Source organism: Crassostrea angulata, chromosome 6 (assembly GCF_025612915.1).
Source record: "Crassostrea angulata isolate pt1a10 chromosome 6, ASM2561291v2, whole genome shotgun sequence".
NCBI lineage: Eukaryota > Metazoa > Mollusca > Bivalvia > Ostreida > Ostreidae > Magallana > Magallana angulata.
Genome location: NC_069116.1, coordinates 51,855,358 through 51,865,932, shown reverse-complemented (window position 1 = coordinate 51,865,932; position 10,575 = coordinate 51,855,358). Strand labels below are relative to the sequence as shown.

General features: G+C 31.3%; 1 pseudogene; it reads left to right on the top strand.

Annotated features, from left to right (window-relative positions):
- The first annotated feature begins 8,085 nt into the window (after positions 1–8,085).
- Positions 8,086–9,920, top strand: LOC128187597 (uncharacterized; annotated as a pseudogene).
- Positions 9,921–10,575: the final 655 nt, after the last annotated feature.

Here is a 10,575-nt window from a genome sequence, read left to right as displayed (position 1 = left end):
CATTAGTTTCTCGGGCCAACATTTTGAAATCTTGATGAGGCAGGCAGGTTTTGTTTTTTTTAACCCATATTTTATGATTTATTCATCAAGCTGATACATTGGCTAAGTTTAAATATTTCTTTTAATTTGTTCTTTTTAGTTTAAACTGTCTCTGTTTCCTTTTCAAAGGTTAAGTTTTTGCAGATGAACAAACAATGACAAATGGTATGTGCCCCTGCTTCATTTTGCAGCCCATCTTTCCCCTCCACAGTAATAAAACAAGTCTGAACTGAAATAGGGGACTTCTTATGGCATTTCACAAGCTGAATTTGCCATATAAAAATTTATCAAATAAAGCATTCTTATTAATCTTCATTGCCATGAGGACAGAAATCAAGGAAAAGTAAATAAGTCATCAAAAAATTTCAAACAATAGAATTGTACATTATTCCTGCTACTAGGCAATATCACAGAGGCTTCAATTTCTGAAGATAACAGAAATTTCAGTGGTAGTGTTAACAGGGACCAACATAGGGCAAATTTAGTTTATGGAGACTTCACTTCTGAAATTATCCCTCACAGAAAGATAGGGAGAAATTAGGTGGACTTCCATTTTTTGACAATGGCATAATGCTCAAGATAATATTTGTATACACAGATTCAACCTTAATTTAAATTGGATTAGAATCAAGTAAATTAATAATAAAAATAACTCGGAAAAAAAATTAAAATCTTATCCAATTTTTTAATTTAATCTATTAGGTGTATTCATACATTTTGTAGATGAAATGTTTCGTAATTGTGTTGGCTAAATGACAAATAAAACCAGTCTATGTGTTTCAGTGTATTTTGGAGGTATTAGTCCAACCCTTTGACCCAATTACAACCGTCATATAGTTGGGTCTGTTTAACTTTAAAGATAACTGTAGACAAACGGTTTTATGATTATTTAAGCATTAACTTGGCAAAGTTATTAACTAATTACAAGTTACAAACTAATTATAATATCAGCACCTAAAGTTATAAACATCGGTTGTAATTTTTAGTGCACAGTTGGGGCCTAAGTGGTGCATCAACCTTATTTATAACCTCTAAAGATAAGACAGTCGCTAGTTATTAATCACAATAGGGGTTAACTTAGGCTATGAAAATGTCTTTTGAATTAGATAATTATCATTTTATTGCATTAGGGGTTAACTTTCACGATCGTGATATCAGAATACAGGGCAACTTCAACCATGGTCAACCTCACTTTCTGAGGAAATTCTGGCGAAGTTACCGACCACAAAGCGAGTACTTATATTTACATAAACTTGTATTTAGCCCAAGTAGGCCCCTAGGTTTGTCACTGGGTAGATGTGTCAGATAAAATAACGTTTTCACTGACAGAGACAAGCATTTATTCTCAGCGTTTGTTTACATTGATTCCATAATAGAGAAAACCGATAATGATAAGAAATGAAAAATCCGGAAAAATAACGATAAAAAAGTTTAATGCGGCGATAATTTTACTGATGCAGCGGTGCCTGAGAAACAAATCATTAATTTTTTTTGGCCTAACTTCTGTATTTATAAAAATTTGAAAAGCAATGTTAATATATATGAATAATGTTATGTTTTTATGGTTTGTTAATTTGTCAAAAGTTAATGATATTTTTTAACTTGTACCTAGATCTTTGTCATGACATTTTTGTATCAATAAACAAACATCTCATTTCTCCGGGTTTTCATTGTCATTAAAGTTGTAAGTCATAGAATTAACAGAACGCTGTGTTAGAATCTCTTTAAAAAAAGAGTAATTAAGTGCAAAAAAATATGTTGTACTTGATTTATTATAAAATCACTGCATAAAAAATCATAGGTGTAATGTTTTAGCCAACATTTATCCGATGAATCTACATTTTCAATTCACCAAACGGACCCTATCCTCAGTCTTCATCAAATAAAAAGAATTCGAATTTTCATTGGAGCAACAGTTTCTTTTATTTTGCTACATAGTTAATATCCGTCCTATAATTGTGCTACCATCACTTTTTGCTTAATATTTCGATAATCATAAAGACCTTTGTTTTTAAGCTACATTCAATCACTGAAAAAAGTCTATTTTTATGTTTTGATACGCTCGGTTTATCTCTTCAGTTTTCAATACGCAACCAAACATAAACGGTATACAGGGATTTTGCATTCTAAACGACATGAATAGTACCCGGATTATAATGTTGATAAATTGTGCGAGGAGTACCGAAACTTTCCGAAAGAATAAAAGATGTCAGATTTTCCCATTATTAATGGCCATAAGAAATTATTTTTGTTCCAATGTATAAAGAGAGAACGTGTGAAAGAAGTAAACTTAGAATGATTCCCATATTTTAATTTCAATTGTTTTCATTGACGCTTGACAGGTATGTGTATTTATTAAGACAATAAAAAACGTGATGGAAACGGTTATCTGGGAAAGACAATAGTGAAGTTTCATTCAAGAAGTACCGTCGAATTGCTTCTCAGGTACTTTTTTACAATTCACAATTCAACAAAAGTCTAAAATGTAGGGAAGTTTAAATAGATGGTATAATTCATGAATGTTGACAAATTAATTCAATCTTTTAAAACACATTTAAACTTATCATAGTTTTATTATCTATCATTTGATAATTTGAAATTCTAGGGAAAATATCTTAGATTTTCTTCGAAGTCAATGAAAACCTATTACAACGGATAATCTATATCTAAAAGATTGAAATTGATTAATTTTTATATATCTCCCTAATATCAATAAGATGATTTTAATTAAGATATCAAATAACATTATTTAAAAGATTTCTTTTAAACTGAAAGATAGAGAACGTTTAAACCAATTTGCTTACGATTACAGTTAAATAAACATGACGATCTCTTATGCTGCATTTTATGCAATAAGTTGTGATTGTCGTATTGAAAATTCGATAAGCAATAATGGTTTGATTCCAATTTTATAAGCAAAAATAGTTTTGAATCAGCAATTTGCAAATCAGTTGTCTAAAGTTATTTATTAGTGTGATTAGGTCATTTTATGCCTCTGTAATTATGGTAGTCGGGAAATTCAGGTATTATTCATATAAGAAAAGCCTTTATCAGGACTGAATTGTAACAACACACTAAATGTGTAGTTAGATTCAAACCTGTAAATGACTGATATGTCAGATATGATTTTTTTTTTAATCCAAAATGTTTGATAGAGATTAAACAAACTGTTGTGTTGAAAAAAGTTTACGTCATTGGAGTGAATGAATAAAAGGTATGTGTAACTTGACCTAAAAAAGTTTAAATTGGACATACTGTAAATTGCATACATGATGATACTCAAATTATCCTGATATAGCTGCAGTATCCAATTAGGTTCATAAATTTGGTATTATGTGTAATGTAATGGTTTTGAGATCATTTTAATTTTATCCTTTGATGAAGTACAATTTCGGGAAATTAGAAATACATGTAATGTTTAATGTCCAAATGCCATAAACAATGATACTCAAATTGCAGCTGCAGTGCCAAAGGTGTTATGAGACACCTGTTGATATCAATGTGGATTAGAGTACGTTATAATTAGAATACTTTCACCGGCATAGAATTTTCAAATTTTACAATTTTTAACAAAAAATAACCCACTACGCTAGGCTGTTAAATGACAATATTGCGAAAGAAACTACTTTTAAAATATACTTTACTTTATATCATGATAATTTCGATAACAATACGTCACAACATGGAGGTGTCCCATACCACCTTAATCAGTTTTTCTAAATTGGTTAATATGTTTGATGTTATAGATTTAGAATGATTCTCAGAGTATCCATTGATGAAGTATTATTTCAGGCAAATCAGAAATAATGTTTGAAATTTATTGCACTTTGTATCTGAATCATTGACAAAATAAGTGTTAAGCATCGTGTATGGATATTTAGCAATGTTTGTAGTGCAATGTTGGCATTGTCTCTGTGTTTGTATGATTGAATCATCATTATATGCATATTATCATTGAAAGCCAATTCCTATTCTAATATGTGTCTTGGAATAAATCTTATTTTCCCCAAGAACTGTTACACTTTTAAATCGGAAACTGCTCTGTCTATTTTTTATTATGTCTTGCGTGATTTTTTTGCATTTGATTAAATGTCATGTTGTGTATCATTTTTGTTGTTCAATTTGAATAAAAGACTTTCGTGGAAACTTGATTTTTTTTTTATAGTTATTAGTTTTAAATAGAAAATATCTATTTTTCAGCAATCATTTATTTAGTTGCAAATAACTATGGAGTAACTGTGACTGGCTGTGCACAAATCATGATTTTGTATAACATGAAATAAAAAAATGAGTTTTGAAGAGTTTGACTTTTTCCAAAATGAATTTACAATTTTAATTATACCTATCATACTAATAAAGTGTGAAATTAATGTTATTAATAATATATCTGGGAAGAAGGACCAGGTACGAGGGGAGTACAAATTCCCTATACTAAAGTCAGAAATAAGGAAATGTTGTCAACTGCCCTGCTAATAACATCTGGTGGAAATAAATTTTGTTTGTTCGAGAGAACGATGAGGAATTTCACCATTATCAATTAGTTACAGCTTGTGACGTCTTATTAAGGAAAAAGAGTGGAATCGAGTCTGAACGGTACTGTAGATTCCTAATAAAACGCGAGGAAATAATATCCGCGTATAATCGCGAGTGAAATATCTCGCGAATTTTAAAGTCTCGCTTTTAATTTTCGGACATACGTTAATTTCATGAAACTTTGATAAAAAAAAATTGGCGCTTGCGATTTTATGTTCTTGCGATTTGATTGAAAACGACTGAATTGCGGAATTAAGTACTCGCGTAAAATAAGGAATCTGTAGCATTCAATTTTACATATAGTCAAGCATACGAGTATTTTTTTTTTATGTGCACAAGGTATATGCAACAAATTAATTATCATAAGCTTATAACAATATAAATAATATTATGAGTATTTTGGCTGATCAAACAAATTGTATTACATAGGTGTTGTATTAGTTATTTCCTTCCTAAACAATTGCTACACTCTAAATTCCTATTAATTTTAGGCTAATCTTTAAATTGTAAGATAATAAAAAGAACACAAAAATGTTTTGGTTTCTTTTAGGTATTGTTTTTCGAATAAATACTGTTTGCATTTAATATATCTGTTATCATTAGCAGTTACTTTAAGATTATATTTTATTCTAAATAAAATAACCCGTGATATTTCAAAAATCAAATAACGGAAAATAAATAACAGGCAATGTTTCACTCTAGATTATACACTGGTCATCTTCAGCAGCAGATGTTTGAGACTGTTTTGTTTTAAAACAACGTGTCTGTTTTCATAAATGTTTACGACTGATAAATAGTCATTCTCTAGCTTATATTGAGAAGGACAAGGTAACACCATCATTCAGGTTTATCTATAAACATTCATTAGTTGGCTGTTAATAAAATATACACATATTTCATATGTTTAATGTTTATGTAACTGTTCAATTGGTATTTTTTCACTAACTATTCAAAAAATGAATTAAGATATGTGTGAAATTTCTACATCAATATATGTGAGTTTGGATTAATCAATATTTTATGGTATAATCAACCTATTCTCAGAGAATTCTAAAAATTTAAATCTACGAGTTTACTGTTTATGGCCTAAAATCAAGAAGTGGACCGGAAATCGATATGCTTTTTGTAAAGACAGAAACCAATACTGGCCCTATAGGTCAATTCTTTTGTTATTCGCAATACATTCTTGGGCAACGTTTGACATGCCATATATTTTAAAACTTATCGATTATAATTTGACGGGAATATATAAAGAAAAGTCTTTGAAAATCTTTTTCTCAGACACTAATCAGCCAGGAAAGCTGAAACTTATGTGGAAGCATCCTTAGTTAGGGTAGATTCAAGTTTGTTCAAACCATGATCCCCCGGGGTAGTGTGTAAACACAAAGAGGAGGGGATCAAATTTTGACACAGAAATATATAGAAAAAGGTCTTTATAATTTTTCTTCTCAAAAAGTAGCAGTTGAGAATATCATCTTTTCAAACAACAAGCGGTTGTTACATGTTATATATCTTTCGTCTGCTAAAAAGCAGATGAAAAATATATAACATGTAATAAGTCTAATAAATACTAATAAAAGAACTAATAAAACTTGTAGATTTCTTCTCATTTTGTTTGACGGCAGGAAATTTAATCAAAACAAGTCAAATCGTTTCATCCGTTATAAGGAAATTCACATTTAATCCTGGAAAACCATGTTCACTTTTTATGAAAAGGGCAAAATTTTTATTTTTTAATTTTACTGATTATAAACTTTTCAGGTTTGTTTCAATCCGATTAAATCATCAATTTATCTTTTACTTTACATGGCTGGCAGGTTATTTAGTCAGAAATTATATTAATAGATGAAAGCGACACAAGCATTTGGAATTCGAGTCGCACAGACTGTAAGACACTGTTATCATAGCTTAGAGAAGACCACAATGGAGTGTCGTACAGAGGTGATGTATGTGGAAAAACATGAGTTGTCATCGTCTTATCCCTCCAGTGAGGATTCTTTTAAAAACTGTTATGACGAAACTGAAGATGGAGGGTGTACCTTGATTTTACCTCAGAACGAGACCCAGAGACGCGGAAATCTTTTTCCAATTGGAAGCATTTGTAATCTACGAGTAAACTGTGTTTTAGACAACAAAATTGTTGCTACATGTATTACCGGTATAAAGATCTTTATCATTGTAACGGTATAATACATACAGGGAAATTGAAAACATTAAGAAACAGATACACACTCCACGTGTGGCAGTATTTGAAAAGGATCCACATTAAAGGTATAAATAATATCATTGGACGTTCCATACTTAAATTTTATTGATTTACATATACATTAAATGCGGATGCACAAAATCGACCATCCAAAAAAATTCTACCGTTAAAGATCGACTGCTTCTGAGTAAAATCAAAGCAAGTTTTCGTTCTCAAAAATATTGAAAGAAAAAATGTCAAAATCATTTATCATGGGCATTTGAACTAGTTAAATGTTGTTTGAACTTCTTAAAAGAATGCGTTTGACAGCAGTTATAAAAGTTAAGGGAATGTGTCTCTTCTTTTCCGGACAAATTAAATGAAACTCTATTTAGATCGAACACAATATGATTCGATTTTGCATTAGCTGTATACAAATAAAAAGATTTTAATGATTTCTAAGAAATTTGGGAGAATGTACTCGTGCAGTAAATCTTTGATGACAACAACAAAAATTGCACAATGTATAAATGCATACAAATAAATCAAACTAAACATCATATTACTTATTATTCAATCGCTGTTAAAGTGATTGTTATGATGACAGCTGATCTCCATATCTACTTGCGGATTCAATCTCAACCCAAACAATTTCAACAATTGAATAACTTTTTATATCAAGCATAGCCCCTACTTCGAATTCAGGCATTTTAGGGTAAATTCTAACAGACATCTTTCAGATGTTTTATGACTTACACTGCCTTATGATTTTTCCATCTTTATATTTGATAGCTGGAAATCAAACTTTAATTAAGGAATAAGGAATCATTCTTCGAGTATTATGAGGTGATAATTTTGGTCGGGGCGTGATCAAATCCATTGAAGCCCGAAAGACTTTATGATAGATTTGATCACGCCACGACCGAAATTGTTACCTCATAATATTCAAAGAATGATTCCTTATTACTTATATTTATATAATTTCAAACATCGTACGATGAAATATTTAAATATGAATAAGCAAACCCCGCTAGCGCCTCAATTTGGCGTCATTTGAAGTTATTGGTATATAGTACAATATCGATACGTAGTGTTATCACAGGCAAAGACACTGGAAAATGTAAATATTACAAAATAATTCTCTGTTTCCTCAATTTCTAGTACTCGACACGATTAAGCGATAAGTCCTATCTGTTCAATGAAAGTTTCATATTTATAAGGAAGTTCGCATAAAACTACATCCTGGAAAACACTGGTTATTTTCACAATAAGGGGAAAAGGGGAAAATAACAACATGTAGGAGTTTGGCATGACTTTCTAAAGAAAACATGCATATTTTCTTAATACTTATATTCATTAAATTTTCAGGTTAGTGAAAATTACGGTTCAATAACCAAATTGCCTTAAAATTTTAAATGGTAGAATATTTATCTATCTGACCTTATGTTAACAGATGAAAGCGACACAGGCAGTAGGAATTCGAGTCATACAGGCTGCAAGACACTGTTAAATCATAACTTAGAGAAGACCACAATGGAGTGTCGTACAGAGGAGGTGATTTATGTAGAAAAACAGGTGTTAATATCGGGTCATCCCTTTATTGACGGTTCCTTTAAAGGCTGTTATGATGGATCTGAAAAAGGAGGATGTACCCTGATTCTGCCTCAAAACGAGACCCTGGGCCGCAGAAGTCTTTTTCCCATTGCAAACATTTGCAATCTTCGAGTAAACTGTTTTTTAAACAACTCGCTATGAACGATCCCAGTTGTTCTGAATGATAGCGATTGCTCTTCACGTGTATTCAAATCGACTAGTTTTACATACACATGCATACAAAGTAAGTCAAACTAAATTGAATCTTTAACAAACGATTGAATTATTGTGATATCTTCATATTAAAACTCGAATGTTTCTTTGGATATTTTGATTCTGCATTCCAGAAAAACATATATATTTATTGAAGGAAGACACGAGTTTCTTGGAGAGAACAAGTGACGTGTATCTTGTAACAGACAGTTTCGGTAGCAACTTTAATTGTGACTTGGCTGGTCCTTTAAGATATCTGTACTTGTTAGAACTAAAAGAGGCCACATTGAATGTCTCAAGAGATGGCCAACAGTTATACAGTAAGATTGCGTTTACTTATCGAAATACTTATTTGAGGAAGATTTGGCGTTCTCAAAGAGAACAAGTGATGTGTATCTGGTAATGGACAGTTTCAGTGGCAATTTAAATTGTGACATAGCTGGTCCTATATGACACTTATACTTATTAGAACTGAAAGAGGCAACATTATATGTCTCAAGCGATGGCCAACAAACATACAGTAAGATTGAGGTTTTTTCAAACCAGGCTTGAAATTAATGTGGTAGAATACTGTTGCTGTGTACAATTGCTCTCCCCATTCTTTTCAAAAATAATTTAAACAATTAAACATCGATTTGTTCTTTGGGTTTTTTTCTTGTTTTTTTTCCGAAGCTTAAAAACTTGAAATCAGGGTTCGGTATTTGATAAGCAATAATAACTTATAGTTTTTACAAGCTTTTAAAATATTTAATCAGCGGTAAGCTGTTAGTAAATTTATCTCAATAAGCTTAGAGATAATATTATTGATTGGTAATATAATTAGCGTTAAACGTCAGACCCTTCCGCATTATAATGCGAGCAGTTCCAAAATCTACTTTAAATTCATTAATTGTATAAAACGATTCTAGAGAACCTAGTCTCTTTAAACAAACGCAATGAATTACGATATCATTAGCATAATATACAACGATTCAGGCATCAACAAAGGAGACATATACGGGAAGGATATTAGTCATTTTGTGAAAAGCAGTACTTGTACTTCTTGCATGTACTCTCTTTACATATCCTCGGCAAGACAAGGACGAGCGTGGATACACCTAAAAGGTGAACTATGATAAATCAAAGCAGTTTAATGATGAATACAGCGAATTAGTTTTTAAAAAACACGTATACGATATGATCTGATATTCTTTCGATTTCAGGCGATGATGTCTTTATTTATTGTGCTCGGCTTCAATCCAATCTCCATCTTGTCAGCACCAAGGAAACAACGATTGGTATGACTCAGATTTATTCATACACGTATCACTATGTCCACTGGTGTGTGACTGCCAGTCAATGTGTCGTGTCTCAATAGTGTAGTGGTAGGAGCGCTGACACAATGATGAAGGTTGGCAAAAGTTGGGGGAGGGGTATTTTATTTTTAATATCAGCTGTATCCAATGATTCCGTAAGGAAAATCAATATACCACTGCGGTTTATTTATTTAGAATATCCCTTGCAGGAGAACATTTACTCGTAATTGGTACATGTAATGTCGTAGAAGTTAAACGAAACCTTCGTGCAAAGGTATGTATACTAACATTTACACATGCGTAATCAGCAACCACACGCCACACCTACTGAAACAGCAATAACTAGGCAAGCACTTGACAAGAAAACAACTCGAATCCGACAATCACATTAAAACGTTATATTTACATTTTCAACTGGGATTGTCTGTAATAACATAACGAATCAATTTTGAACCCTAAAACCCAATAATTTCATAAAACATGATTAACACAAAATGGGCGTTTTTATAGCATAACCGAAAAACATATTGGCTGCGCCGCGTAGAATACATGGCATGTGCTACAAAAAAAATGGTGGTTTTAAAATAATGCTGTTTTAAAGTGAACAAATTGTAAATAATATAAATATAGGTTATAAGAAATCATTCTTTGAATATCATGAGGTGATAATTTCGGTCGGAGCGTGGTCAAATCTATCATAAAATACTTCGAACTTTA